This window comes from Pleurodeles waltl, chromosome 10 (genome assembly GCF_031143425.1).
Source record: "Pleurodeles waltl isolate 20211129_DDA chromosome 10, aPleWal1.hap1.20221129, whole genome shotgun sequence".
Lineage (NCBI taxonomy): Eukaryota > Metazoa > Chordata > Amphibia > Caudata > Salamandridae > Pleurodeles > Pleurodeles waltl.
Genome location: NC_090449.1, coordinates 143,863,791 through 143,879,484, shown reverse-complemented (window position 1 = coordinate 143,879,484; position 15,694 = coordinate 143,863,791). Strand labels below are relative to the sequence as shown.

The window sequence follows — 15,694 nt, the reverse complement described above, 5'->3', positions numbered from 1 at the left end:
CAAAGAGGAGTTTAGCTCTAATGCCTCCTGCTCGAATGAAAGGGTGTGTAACGCAGTGGCGGAGCAGAAATGTTTTGGGCATAGCGGTTTCATACATATCTGCTATCATTTTGCACTCTCCTTCCCTCCATTTAAGGGATTAATGTTCATCTTATGCCAAGGGAAACACCAGGTTAAAGTTAATTGACACATATGGAGACACATAGAATGCTAGGCCTGGAGTGGTCACATATTTGTCCAGGGTTTATAACGGTGTTGCTACTGGGTTGCTGAGGTAAGCATTAGGTCTAAGATGTTTTGCAAGGCACACCAGGTCCCACAGGGGACGATAGACTACGTATGATTATTTTGCTGACAGTTTTCTCCCACCGCTCATGTTCCAAGGGGAAGCGGGGTGACAGGTCGTCCGCCCTGCAAGTTTCAGGTTTCAACATAACATACTTTTAAGCTCCATGAGCATGAAAAGTGGACACAATACTTTGTAAAACGCTTTACAGTTACATTAATGTTCCTATCTCCTCCACGTACATAAATGTTTGATCTCATTCACATTTCACCAGTTCACACTCAGAACTACTTTTCTGAGCAGTGTCTACATGGGTGACTAGCAACCATATTGGCTATTTACCAATATGCAGTAAAAATTTGTAACTATTCATGTTTACTTGCATCAAAGTAATTTTACTATATACTGAGCTGGGCACTTGCCATTTTTGCTACGAAGTACTTTAGCCAATGATGGGAAAACGTTTTCACGATCTGTGTGTGCTCTGTAACTAACATACTGAATCTGTACCACCTGACGAATTGCTGCAGTTTATTCACTGCTTTCATTATGGAAGGCGGGTGAGAAGCTGGTTGAGAGGTAATTGACTTGGCTACCAATCCAAAGGAACAAGACAGGGCACTGAGCAATGGCAGGTGAAAGCAGAACCTACCCAGGAGGTTAACTGCAATTATTTTGGAAGCAAATAAGCTAAGAAAATGACGTTAAGCGGTTATGAAAATAACCTGTGCATGTTGCATGGACAATGTGCAGTGTATTAAAGAATGAGGATCAAAGGCGCAAGTATATTATAGGTACCAGGAACAGCATTCTAATGCTTCCAGCACATGAAAGTCTGATCGTGTAAGCGTGTTTCAGAAACTGTGTAGGATTACCGACTCTCCCTGTCTCGTATTAGCACCTCATCACGCGTGCCCACAACAAACAGATGCAAGCCAGGCCAGACATCAGATGCAAGTCCGTATGGTCAACTTTTAAATGTGTTTTCAAGAGTCCTTTTATTAAAAAGGCCTGCATGTGTGTCATCTGTGTACTGTATAAAGTAGATAGGCCTTCAGGTTTACAGCCTCCCACCCCCAGACAGCCTCGCATCCTTTCAGAAATTGCGTAGAATGATTTATCATGCCAAAACTAACCCGTATCATATGAGCGCGCCTTTCACTGGCTCAATGCATGCTTGATTTTACCCTGCCCACAGTAGCTGTAGCTACTTGTAACCCCCAAATGTTATTGGAACCATGTGGGTGTACTGTGTTGCTGAACGTGCATCTTCACAACCACTGAAAAACAGAAAAATGTCAGAACCTGATTATTTTTGCAATATCTCACTCAGCTGGAAATGTTAACTGTATCATGCCACTGAAAGTGGAAGCAACACAAATACTTCAATCCAGTTTAAAAGATCGAAAACACAATGAATGCAAATTTAACAGCAACAACGAAGGAAAAACAATGGAGTGGGTGTGGGTGCATGAAGCAACAACAGTGAAGAGCAGTGAAGGGAGGGAGGCTGGGTGTAAGCAGTGATGGGGAGGGCGCAAGCAGTAACGAGTGAGGGGGATGCCGAATGTAATCAATAAAGAGGCTGGGGGCAGATGAAGGCAACAAAGTTGCTTGTATTGTGCCGCTGAATGCACGTCTTCACACCCACCAAAAACAAAAACATTTTGAACAAGTTGTCATCTTTTGTCAAGAGTCCACGAGCAAAAAACAAGGAAAAAAAATCTCTAATGAAGTTAGCAGAGCAGCCTGAGAAGATTTATGGCTCCATAAAGGGGATAAGCAATGCCTTGTGTGTGATGTCTTGAGTGCTGAGAGAGAGAATATGGTGTTTTTATTTAGCAAAATAAGCTTATTTTAGGAGCCCTTTATTTAGTAAAATAAGATTATTTTAGGAGCAGGGTAGAGGACAGCACTGGAATAAAGCCAATATAAATGTCAGCGACATGGGAGGAACAGAATGCTGCAATAAAACGCAGGCAGCTCCCAGCCTAAAACACCCACAGTGAAAGGGGAGCACCAAAGAAATGTCAAAAATAGTTCATCAAAGCAACACATAAAGAAACCAAAGTGGAAAGATACAGTAGTACGTCACTGCTCTGAAACAGAAAACAGAGGGAGAAAAAAGGGAGAACTGACCACTAGCGTGCAAACATTTTTAAAGGACAGGGCAGACGACAAACAAAATTGTTTTAACCCACAGTATAACTATACACCAGGTTGAACGCCAATGCTCGACCTAAAAAAAGGGGCCAAGATTGGCACTAAGGTTATGCCAGAACACATAGTTGGGGAAAACCTTGTTAACAAAAAAACAAAAAAAAACTGTCAAATAAAAACACAATACTATTTAGGGTGGCATTTCACAATGACAGAACTTTTTTCTGTGCTACAAGGCTCCCCACCTCTTATATCAATAAAGCACAGCCTGATTTGTAATTTTATATCGAAATTAGGGTGCCAAACATCTGGATGCTGAGCAGAGAGGCAGAACTAGTCAATTAATGATGAGAGTACGAAGGGAGAAGAGTGGGTAATTTCGCATGGACCATAACTAAAATTGAAACAAAAGGGTTTTTATTGTCTCTTTAGCACTAAGAGGACATGCGGGGAGAAGAAGGTCCTACATTCAATCCAGAAGGCACCATTAACTCTAGATCAAGTCAAACAATGCTGATGCATAAAAATATAACGAGATAGCCAAATATAGAAAGTAGGCAATTATTAGATATAATGTAGTTCTTCATACTGACCAATCACCTGTACACTGTTCAGCAAACTGCTTTGGCTTTGGGTTATATTCCCCAACAGGCATTAATCATGAACATTTTTTTTTTTTTTAAATCACTATTCTGTAGCGGGTGCAGGAATGGAACCTAACCCATCCTGTAAAGTCTAGAAATCAAAGTGGAACTTTCAACTGTGTCGAAAGCCAATATGAGGTCTAGTAGCATTCATGTAGCAACACCATCCACACACACACACAACTCTGCAGAAGTCATACGAATCGTTCAAAATTAGATGGGTTCATTTAAAGATAGGGAACAGATGGAGATTCTACATAAAGAAAGGATGAAGGAGGCATATGTGCAACAGACACTAGTTTAAGGGCAGAAACATGGGGTACAATGAAAGGAAAATTGTGAATTTGTGTAAAACGAGACTATGGTGTGGAGGGCTTAGAGCAGGCACTGAAAGGAGGCCATGAAATAGCTAAGAAAAAACAGGCCTTTTAGAATAATGTGAGAATTGATGGGTAGAGGCAAATTGTGTGTTATCAAATAGATAACACTCATGTGGGATGCTGCAGAAGGGTTAGAATAAAGATGACCAGACCCTGATTAGGACTGCTGACCTGGCAGACATTCAGCAACAGGTCATGGGCTACAAGTCACATGTTAAAAAAAAAAAAAAAAAAAAAAAAGTTGTGCAATTAGTTGGGCTTCAATGCCACTGAACAGATAATTTGTCTTTGAAACGTCAGTGCTGCTACAGTTTGACAAACCTTTAACTAAGGGGTGTGTGTCCTTTAACCAGCACATCTGAACTGTAATTTTGGAGACACCATTGTTGAGAGGCATCATTCATTCCACATGCAAGAAAGTGGTTATATTTGCATTATTTTATCTTCTATCAATAGATCCTGTCATTGTTCTCCTGCCAGACGGATTGCTCTGGTTCTTGTAGAGTCCTCCGAAGCAGTCAGACTAAACAGGTCCTGCACACAAAAAAGAAACTGTCGGGAAGAAAAAGGACATGAGGTGGGAAGAGTGTGGGAGTAGGAGAGAATGAGAAGGCAAACTGATAAAACAGGTCCCAGACTGCCAAAAAGACAGGCTAGTGTGCACAAAGAAACAAGTACTACACTGTCATTTACGGGTGAAGGAGAAGTGCATGATTCAAGCAGCCACGTCATGTAGGCATCTTGGGACTTAGCAACACAAAAGGATGATGGACGGAGTGCTGAACAATGCAAACACTCACCCCCAGTCACAGATCTGGGTTTAATCCATTGTTCGTTTGCTCACCATGCCATCCGAGGACCCAGCCATAGCCAAATCAGTCTTGACCCTGTTCCTCATGGGAACAGTCCATCCCAAACTGCCAAGCCACGTCCTCCCTGGACTGGAAACAAGCATCCTAGAACCATTATCAGGGTATCACCCTTCATCAGCCAGGCTAGCTTGAATCCAGTGGCACAGTGAGCACAGGACCCATGTCTGGACATACCCTTCCCACTTAGGGCAACTTTAGCAACACAAAAGGATGATGGACTGAGTTCTGAACAATGCAATGCACTCAATCTCGGTCACAGAACTGTGTTTACTCCATTGTTCTTTTGCTCACCATGCCACCCCAGTTTGGACCCAGCCATATGCAAATCAGTCTTGGGCTGGGTTCATGGGAAACAGTCCAGCCCGAACAGTCCGAACTGCCAAGCCTGGTCCTCCCTGGACCAGAAACAAGCATCCTGTGACCAGTTTCCCTAAGTGTGAAGGGTATGTCCAGATGCGAGTCCCTTGCTCACTGTGCCACTGGATTCAACTTGCCTGGCTGATGAAGGGCGATACCCTGAAACTGGTCTCAGGATGCTTGTTTCCGGCCCATGGAGGACCTGGCCTGACAGCTCAGGCTGCACTGTTCCCATGGGGAACAGGGTCAAGACTGATTTGCATAGGGCTGGGTCCAAACTGGGGTGTCATGGTGAACAAAAGAGCGATGGGTTAAACCCAGATCTGTTTCTGGGGGTGAGTGGTTGAAAAGTTTCAGCACTCCGTCCATCATCCCTGTGTGTTCCTATCTTGGGACTTGGGATGACCCTGGCTGTCAATTAAGGGAGGCAAAATGGGATATAAAGGGAATCTGGGTGTTAACTACAATGCAGACAAAACCAAGTTTATACAAATGTCTCCACAAAAGTGTACAGTCAGAAAGAAACATGCCTTGAGGTGAAATGAGGAGTTGTTTTCAAGCTGTGAACACGTACACAATTCAATCTTTGGACGAAATTCAAATGTTAAAAGTGAAAACGAAGCTGATGCTGTAGATAGATGAGAACATAGCATACAGCAGAAGCACAGAAGACAGATGTTTGATAAGAGCTTGTTCACGGAAAGAGATGGAGACTAAAGTTCGTCACAAATAGGGGAAGAAGGTCTGAAAATACGCAGCAATCTAAATGCAAACAGAACTTTTACAACAGTTGTATTTAATTCTGGTTCAATTTAAGTAACCAGAATTAAAAGGAAGCTGTTACTTCAGAATATGAGCCAAAAAAAAAAAAATTGTCTTGAAACGTGCTGCTCTGCTCTCCATACTGCAGTGGGCTCAGCAATATGGAAGAAATGCCTTTTGAAACAGAAGTGCCATGACACTCCTACATGGAAAGGAGCGTTTACAAAAGGTGACGCGCTGTCATGGAGCAGCAACCGAAAATGCCTTCTTACAAGAGTTTGAATAAAACTTCAAACTCTTCAATAGGAGCTAGACTTTGGCCACGGCGATCTACATACGTCTCAGCGATATACGCCGACACTGATAAGATAAATATAGAAAAACATACAAAACATGTTTTAAATAATTGTGGTGGTGCAGTGCAAACCTGCGAAGGTAACAAAGAATAGGGGCAAGGCAGGGAAATGATTCAGAACAACATTGGGAAGGCAAAAAGTTAGTAGCTGGATATGAGACCCATGTCTAGGGGTTGTCCATCTTTAAAAACAATACAACAATCAACTTCACAGAAGATGTGCAAAAGGTGAGAAGAGAAAAAGCAGAGGAAAATCCGGCACAAGAATGAAACAGAGCGATCGGTGCAACTTTAGAGATTGCCCTCCAGTCTAAGAAAAAAGATAGAGTGCTGAAATAATACTGCTGTTTAGGAGTGAACACACAACTGCATATGATTGCAAGTGTGAGGAGGTTTCGGTAACTTAGTGGGTTTTAAGCACCCACATGAAGAGGGGGCCCTGGGGTTATTAGCTAAGGTAGTAAGCAATGAAAGAGGACACACATTTGTACCGTGCATTTACGTCGTAGGCATGACATTCTGCTACCAAACTCCCCGAATCCCAGAAGCACTAAATTATTTACATTGGTTCAAGAGTGTAGACTGTAACCTTTCATTATGTAGTTTAATGTAATGTGGCCTTCCGTGAAGGACTATGATGCCCTCTTAGGAGAATAAAACAGCAAAGTACATGCAACGGCTCACCTATTTTTAGAAGTACATTATAATAAGTGTTTTGTGAGTCACTGGAAAGATGTGTGTGCATTAGTTCAAGTGAAACATGTGAAAGGGTAAAATGTACTCTTATCTTCGAAACACACTATTTGCTGATCGGTAGCAAGATTATAAGGGTGCTCAAATGGAATTCTACCTACACACTTCCTTCTACAGAGGCCCAGCAAGAAGCTGTTCCGTTCCCAATAAAATCCTCGATTTAAAACCGGACCAGCACAATCTCTCTAAGGGTGTGCCTGGCAGGAAAGAAGCAAGGTTCGCCAAACCCTCAAAAATCATATTCCGAGCAGCAGGTCGGCGCCTGTCTCTACTTCATAAGCACAGCAGATGCCAGCCCTAAGACTAAACATAGATAGGTAATGTACAGAATTCCAAAAGAAGACAAGAGACAAAGTAATTGTCCCCACATTATTAATGATCTTCATCCGAAATGAAATAAGCACGCCATCCAAAAATTGTCACCAAGTGGATAATATTTCTCTCTCCCCCGCCCAGCTTAACCAAGTTATTTCTGGTGCTTTACTGTCTGCTGCATTGTATTTGCGTACTTTTAATCACTAAAACATGTATATATATATATATATATATATATATATATATATATATATATATATATATATATATATATATATATATATATATATATATATTTTTTTTTTTAAACTACTTGCAGTAGGGGAAGAAACCTGAATACAGAGTGTATGGGGGGGGGGGGTCTTAATCCATTTGGTTCACTTTGCCAGACTCAAAGAGCTGCGGTGTGGAGCATGTAATGAGAATGCAGCAAGTGTAACACATAGGGGCTTAGAGGCTGACAATTCATATGAATGCACAAAATCTGATATTCTGCATCAGTTCTTTCTGAAAAATCCGAATCAATCTACAAAACTTTGTGTATTTTTTCATGGACTACTAACATGTTCGAAAAAAGATCTGGGCTTAATTGCCCTGAACTGAACATAAATCTCTGAGAGCGAAAAAACATAATTTATCAGTCTCATTGGCCTTTAGTAAACATTAAAAAGTGGTTTTCCATCCATGGAATGAGAAGTGAGCCATGACTTTATGCACATTACAGAGGACAATGCATTCCAACTCCAGAAGCGATGCACTGGTTCCTACATGATTATTGTCCTTTATGTTAATATGAGTTATCTCCAATTCTTGAAGAAGAATTAACCCAAGTACAACAAGGAGGAAAAAGAATACAAATATTAGAACATGCAGCCGACTGAGAAATTGGTTCTGAAAAACAAGGTGCGCTTGATATGGAAAATCAGGGACGATATTTTACAGTATAATATGGCGAGTTGTTTCAAAGGAACTTCCTTTAAATCATTCTTCTCCCTTGTAAATATGATAATTCTAGAAAGGATATACTGGCAACTCTGTTGGTGTTACTTCCACTATGCAGGCCAAATTAATGGAACTATGACTTGGCTAACAAAACTGCCAACTCTGGTAGTATGCATGTGATAACTTGCATTTGTAGATGCATGTGACAACTTGTATTTGCATCATTGCGATGTTACATTTTTCAAAAGTCTTTCTTCAGGAGTCCCACACAAGGATGGACCTGTGGCCCAATATCTAATGGGCAAAAGATGCTGCAAATCAAGGGGCACAGAATGAGTGAAAGTCTCCACAACGCTGCATCAAGTAGTTGTAGGTTCCAATATTCACGGTTTGCCAATTGTTTTTGTAAACTGAAAACATTTCCCTAATCAACTTCTTCCTTAGATTTTGCATCAACACCATTACCATCTCTATATAAATAAATGGAATGGCTTTTCAGGAAGCACAAGGAAATGTATTCAACACTAAAGGTGGTTGCTTCCAATTCAAGACACTTTGATGTGGGACACTGCATTGTACTGAAAAAAGTGAGTAGACCAAAATAACCTAAAAATCAAAAACCATGACCCAAGTGTGGAATTTGCACTTCTAGAAGGGATGTTGCCTTATAGAAAAGATGCATTTAACTGGTGCAAGGAATACGTCTTTTACCTTTGGGTGGAGAAGATATTATAGAAACGTGCATGATGAAAGCGTGGAGTTAGTTGATGAAGGACAATCCATTGTATTACTCACTTAACTCCGTCTAGATATGGATAACTTCTGGACACAGACAACTTCAGTGAAACTGCTAGAGAACTCTAGCAAACATTAGTTCTTTGCTTTAAAACATGCCAGTCTCTATGAAGGTGCAAGACTTGCAACAATACTTCTTGAGTTAGTCTTATGTGGGGTGGTGTGGGAAAAAACCACCTGAAAAGTATGAATGAAACTCACAGTAATCCCAGTATTATAGGAAATTGGATACAAACCCTCAAAGGAGCCAGCAAAACATGTATTAACTGTACAGAATGTGGTCACTCTTGTCTTAAAAGTATTTTTGTTTTATGTAGTGCCCGCCAGCATTCTAGCATGCCATTTTATATTGACTATGACTTGTACATAAAAAGCATATAAAAAAACTTTTCAAATTTTAAGAAAAGTAAAACCTGCTTAAAAGCCAACTCCGGCAGGATAGTCTTAAAGCCTTTACACTTATGTAAATCAAATGAATGAACTAATTCAGTAGAAAAACTATATTACAATGGACAATGTTGCTAAGAAAACTGCACTGATGCATGATATATTTTAAACTGCTCAAGTAATGCTGAACCAATCTATGTGCTGAACTTGAAGGGAGATTTATATGGGAACCAAACCGTTCTTGTCTCTGGATCTTATGCCCCTCACCCCTACTTCTCTAATCTGCTGTATTGGCATTTCCATACAATAACTTCAAAACACTAGATTTAACTTCCTCCTCAACATCATCACGCAATGTTGAGCCAAGCCCCTTCAATCTGTGGTATACCATCTACCATCTTACTATCTAGTAATCAGACTGAAACATTTTGTACGCAGTCTATTATGAGCACATACTTTAAATTTTAATTTAACATTTAGTACTGGTCATTTGCGAAGACCAGACACACCATCAATTTACCATGCTAACTGATAAAGCACAAAGAAAGTCCCTGGTAGCTAGAAGAAAATGACTTTTCTTGCACATATGTTTCTCCACCACTGCATCTGCTCTTTGTAAGCTGAGATCCAACTCTTCCTTGCAATTACTTTGCACACATGCTTACTGGTTTGAAATCACTTTGTGTTGTAGTTAGGAACATTGCCATTTTAATGTTAGGTTTCGCTCCTGAACCACAGAGAGAGACCACTAAGGACCAGATGTACAAAAATTAGGAATTGCAATTTTCAAATCGCAGTTCCTAATGTACTAAAGAATATATTTAAAATATAGATTCATTGTGGGGTCACAAATCGACCTACCGATTTTGATTGAGCAATTTGTGACCATTAGGAATCACCAACGTCACAGGGATGATGGCTGGCCGATGTCAGCCATCCACCAGGTTTGTGACTGCTTCTAAAGAAAACATTTTTTAATACAGTCCATTTTCCTCAAAGAAAAACTGGATGCGTTAAATAGATAAATAAGTTTCATTTTTTTTTTTTAAGAGGAGGCAGTGCTGTGACAGTAAGATATGCATGTTTTGCGACAAGAATTTGATCATGCACCTTTGAGCACTTGTGCGCAAATCCATATACCATGACCACACTGAAGTTGTAGTGTTGTTCCCTGTGAGCTATCTACTTCACACTGGCACATGTTTTTCATTGTTTCAAAGAGCACTACTGTTTCATTCTTACTCCAATGATGCCAAGATTGCTGGGAACTCTTGTGGCTTTATGGCACCAAAGATACTATTTTATGGGATACTGAACAACATCCAGATTTTTCCCTGCCAAAGGATGGTTTCATGTTGAACACGTCTTTTCCAATTGAGAATTTGTTCCAGATGTTGAAAAGATAGTTTACTTACACTTAACTTTTAACTGTGATTCCCAGCAATGCTGATCCTCTTGAAAAGAAACCTGCACTCTGAACAACCAGATTTAGAATCTCTGAGTTGCGTCTTTTTTTATTGCTTATCTCAGAGTTCCCTTCCTTCCCTGTCTCTAAATCGTTATATGAGCAGGTGTCTTACTGAATCACTTTAGTCAGCCATAAGTTACATCAAGCGACCGCATCTGAGCTCCTCTGTGAATGTAGCCAATAATGCTGCATCTCTGCAGTGTCACCAAAATTCCGTCTTTAAACATGGCTCAATTTCACTTGTGTAATATCTGGGAAATTAGCGACCCAAAAGACTATGAGCATCTTTGAAACCTCGTGAGATTGACTTTAGCCCCTGGCATAGAAACAAAGATTCAATATCTTATATAGTATTGTATTGAAGAAAAGAAAATGGGAAATAGATTCGCTGAAGTGGGAAACTCTGAAATGGTTACATGTTGCCACAGGCTTTTCCCCTTTTGACAATGGAAGACGAGTCACAGGAATTGCGAAGCTGTGCTGTTCTCTTAATAAAAGCTTTCCAGCTCCATAAAGATAGCCCAGTAAACCTAAACAAATGCTATACACTTTAAAGTAAGAGCCACATATAGCACATGAACTACATTTCATTTAGTCACATATTTCAACAATCTGTAGTAGGCGATATGTACGTCTTGGTCTTGTCCTTTATTGTTAAAAAAATCAATTTTCTGAGGCCCCATACTGCATATGTTTGGTCAACAGAAAGGAACCACAGGAACTCAAAAGTGGTTCCTGTTACCAGAACTTAATCTAACCTCACAGGGAGAAACAAGTAAATATACCAAACATATGCTGAAAACCTGGGGTAAGAGATGCCGATTTAAGCACGCTAGTGGAACTAGGTTGCATTAATTGAGGGTTTTGTAATGCATATATATGTTATTTATTTTCTCTCAAACCTGAAGATGTGTTGTTACAAGTGATATCCGTCATAACCTTCTTTGTGTATTTGGAAAAGCGAAGAATCAAGGAAAGCCATTCTCCTAACAAAGCTCATCATGCACCCAAAAAAATAACCCAGTAAGACTTGGGACAAAAGCTATATATTGCAGGTAAACGACAACATGCAGTAAGGAAGCAAGATATGGAATTCAGTACATTATAATACTTGGTCGTGCTGACAATCCTGCATCTTTTGCCGTTACAGTAAAGCATTAAAATCGTTTCATCATGATTCTAATAATTTATTCTGTTTTCCAAGCATTCCCAGCTCTCAATACCTTCGCTACCACTCATGATAAATGATAATTCTCTCTCTCCCTCTCTTTACCACCTACCTGGAGTGATACATTCTCCTTTGGTGTTTCATACTTCTTTATTGCTGGTGATTGACAAATCGACTTCCACATTTTCTGCTACCATCTTTTGGCATGCATTTCAGATTGTCCAATAGCCAATTAACACTCGTCACTCCCACTAAGCTTCTCTAAAACTAGGATCACTTTGTTCTGTGGAAGGCACAGCCTATCGATTCTTTGCTCCTTGATTTTTTTTTTACTCTTTCCTGTTCCACTAGTATCATTGATGTCCATTTCAATCCTAACAAGGAGTTAGGTCATTCACCCCACCACTTTCGCAACAGTAAGGCTGTCTTGAATTTTGCTTTCACACACCCGTGACAATTCATCACAAACCAACTAATGAGCAAACCATGTATACTGTAATGCTATATTACTCCTCAACTCCTAACTTATGTAATTAACTTTGCATCACATGCCCTTTTCAATTGCCTCGGGTATATTCGCCCCTTCTCCGATTGACAAAAAGTAAGCCTGCACAATCCACATAAAGAGAACCCGCAATAAAGTATTTATCATTATACAAAGAGCCTCACCGTTATACGTACAACAGTGGTTGATAAAGGGGTCTGTGTAGCCTGAGCCGAAGTGAACTCCTGCATGCTAGCACTTTGTGGTTACTATGAGCCATTTGGTTTGACCAGACCCAATATGGTCTTTGAAGTTAAGCCAGACATACTGGGTGTTCAAAGTTAAGTAACGTATGTTGTCCTTGGTCCACCTCAAAGGAATAATAAAAGTAATGCCTTTAAAGGATCACCCAAGGATAGGCCCCTTGAATAGTGCACTACCAAGCCCTAGCAACTCAGCTACCAGCACTGAACTCAATATTACAGTCAACTAGGCAACTTATAGCAAGTGGAAGAGATTGCAATACACTTTTGTTAAAGCATATCTGAAATAGCGCTTTCAAAAATGAGATGGAAATTGAGACTTTGCTTACTGCACTTCCACCGAACAATTAACTATGAAATAGTGTTTCCTTGACAATTACTACTCTGAAGCATTGTACGTTTCTTAAAAATAAAGTGTCGACAACGAGAAGCCTTAAGGAAAATGAAATACAGTTTGTTTTCTTCCTCACCAAAAGTACACAGCATCTATTACTGTATTGTTTAAGATCATTTGCATTTCACCTCATGCTGTGGCATTGTAGTGTACAATACTAAGTACAGGTACATCTGCGAGTGTGGGAAAGTATAACCCAACTACCCTATAGCATTGACTGTTGGGTAACCTTTAAACTTTTAATGGAAACAGACGATTCAAAACAACATCAAATAATGGCTTCTTGCTGTTCTTCTTCCCAAAATAGTAATTCCAGTGAATACCCTGAGAACAATGTTACAGTCATTTTACAAGAAAAACTAATTGTAGCAGAATTCTGAAATCATATTTAAGGCTGAAAAGTATTCAAATGCTTGGCTGCCTTGTGGAAGAAAAGTTTATTTTTATGAGGTGAAATAGACTATAGATACCTCGGCCTGATGCGGACCTCAAAATAAATGAGCAGATCATTTTCATAAGCACGGAGTGACAGTACATGGTGATCACGACAGAAAAATATTGAGGAGTAAAGGAAGCACACCAAGTAGTTAATTGGTTGAGAGAAGGCATCATACGAGAGGCCTCCAAATATCACCCAAAAGACTCTACACTTCAATTCTGATAAAGGATTACCCTGTAGATGTGTTTAGAATGACAGGTCTGCCAATAACACACTGGCATTTCGTACTTTTATGAGAGATAACTGAACATACTGTATTTCTTTGAATTATTATATATACTCAGAGCATCCAAGTGGACTTTTTTCTTGTGAAGCATTTTCAGACAATCCTACTATGTTATCCAGCAATAAGTAGCATTCCGAGACTCGTAATTTTGTATTCAACATTGCAAAAAGGGGCTTAAAAGCTCCAGCGTGCAGAGTACCTTCGGCTCTCTGCATGCTGGTGGTGTAACGAGTGGTTAGATTTAAAGGTCAATGCAAGGGGGAAGTAACCTAGATGTCCACGGTACTATATGTCTAAAGAAAATCTCTGTGCACAACTAATGTGGTATCAATAGAATTTTATTACACATATTACTTTAAGCATGCTGTTCCAGACATTTGCATATAAATTTCATCTGCGTATGTAAAGTTTGCGTTCGTCTAGATAGGTGCTCCTAATAAAAACAGTGAAAGTGATAAAAGGTGCAGGAAGGTGAAAGTGATATATATACAGTATGTACAAGGGTGGTTAAGAAAATTATGAACTTCTAGTAGCTCCTTCAGTCCAGGAAGCCCTGAAGTCTCACAAGATTTCTTTGTATTTATATAATCCACTCTTAGATATATGACGACGTTTCGACCCCGTGGTTAAGGTGAGTCAAAGGGGGACATCATTAGGACAAGGTAATCCAATTGTTAGCACCTAAGCTCCAGCGTGAGAGGACTGTCTGGTGGTCACGAACATCTTCAATTAATGAAATGGTCCTAGGGTCTGGGGGTATGCAAATATCCAGTAAATGGTTTGCAGTCGAAGAACCGATAATATAAATTATCTGGTGCTCGGGTTATTTCTCATAAAATGCTGATGGTGTTGACATTCAATCAGCCTGGGTAAGTAATGGCCAGTAATTTGGCATTACCAGGGAAAGTCAAAGCGTCCTGGATCTGTACACGATGTATCGTGTGTTAACGAGTCAAGCCGCACCGTACTGGGGCCGATTCGGCTTAAAAATGCTACGTGATGGTGTAACGAGTCATGAGACCAGTTGCCAGCTGGGGATATTACTGCGACAAAATACAAGGCAAGAATTAACATATAGTTTGTCATTTCTTTGACCCTCTCTATAGCCTCTAAAACATGGAAAGGGGGCCTCCCTTTTATAGAATTGAATGGGGGTACACTGCTGCCTACCTCTTTACTAATGATGTAGCAACAGAGAAGTGGCGAGATTTCAATGTGCACGTAAATTAACAAATCCAAGACGTAAAATGCCTCCAGTACTCCTTCTCCTCAAAATTAAACCACCGGCTCAACCTCATACCCCTGCAGCTGTATCAAAACATTCCCAACATCTGGCCACCAACCACCACAGCATCCCGGGCCCAACCTTCCCGCCTGCCTAGCAAATAGACCGGGGTTACCGGGAGCAGCTATGCGTCAACATCCTGGGCTAGGGCTGGCCCGGCTGTCAAAAACACGGGCGAGGTCGGCCTTCAGCGTGCCGAGGCTGAACCGCCCCACACTCAGGTGAGATGATACTTTACCTGCGGCAGGAGTAGGGGCTGCGGACCTGAATTCGCGGACTCTGGTCAGTCGACGCGAATTCGTTCCGGGCGGGGGCGGGAGGGAGGCGGCGACGGCTGCAGGGAACACCGGTCGACAGGGAAGCTGCCAAAAAATTAGAGGTGCGCATGCGCCAGCTGTGCGTCGTGCCGGAGAAGACGAGCATGCGCTCTGAGTTTACGAAATGTGCGCAAGCGCAAGCTTTCCTCTGATCTGACTTTAGGGCGCTCACGTTCTGGGAACATATTGGGTGGACCAGCTAGCTGTGAGCCTGCTGTGACCATGGAGAATTTCTGTTTTCTATTTCAGTCTGCAACTTTGTTACTGCTTTGGAGATAAAGAAGCACACTTTATAGATCGTTCATTCAAGTGTGTGATAAATTCAATTTTTTTTTTTTTTGCAAGGTATGTTCAGGCAAATTCATTTGAGCAATAGAATTCAAACTTAAGTTAATGTAAGTGTTCGCGTCGTCAAGTGCCCTTGGTAGTGCCATAATACCAGTCTAAAATTACAATTTGCAGTGAAGTTCCACGATTCTATTATGGCCTCGATGTTTGTTGTAACTCAAACGTACCGTAACAGCCTTTTCATGGATGAGCCAGTACCTTTGAGTTCACTTGTAGTAATTCAACTATTGAACC

The 15,694-nt window shown here is 40.7% G+C and overlaps 1 protein-coding gene across 1 annotated transcript in view; it reads right to left on the bottom strand.

Annotated features, from left to right (window-relative positions):
• ARPC1A (actin related protein 2/3 complex subunit 1A) overlaps positions 1–15,171 on the bottom strand; it is an 81,381-nt gene extending 66,210 nt beyond the window's left edge. The window contains exon 1 of the mRNA XM_069210019.1: positions 15,034–15,171. The gene's annotated coding sequence lies outside the window, so the exon portion shown is untranslated. The remainder of the gene's footprint in view (positions 1–15,033) is intronic.
• Between the last annotated feature and the right edge of the window lie 523 nt (positions 15,172–15,694).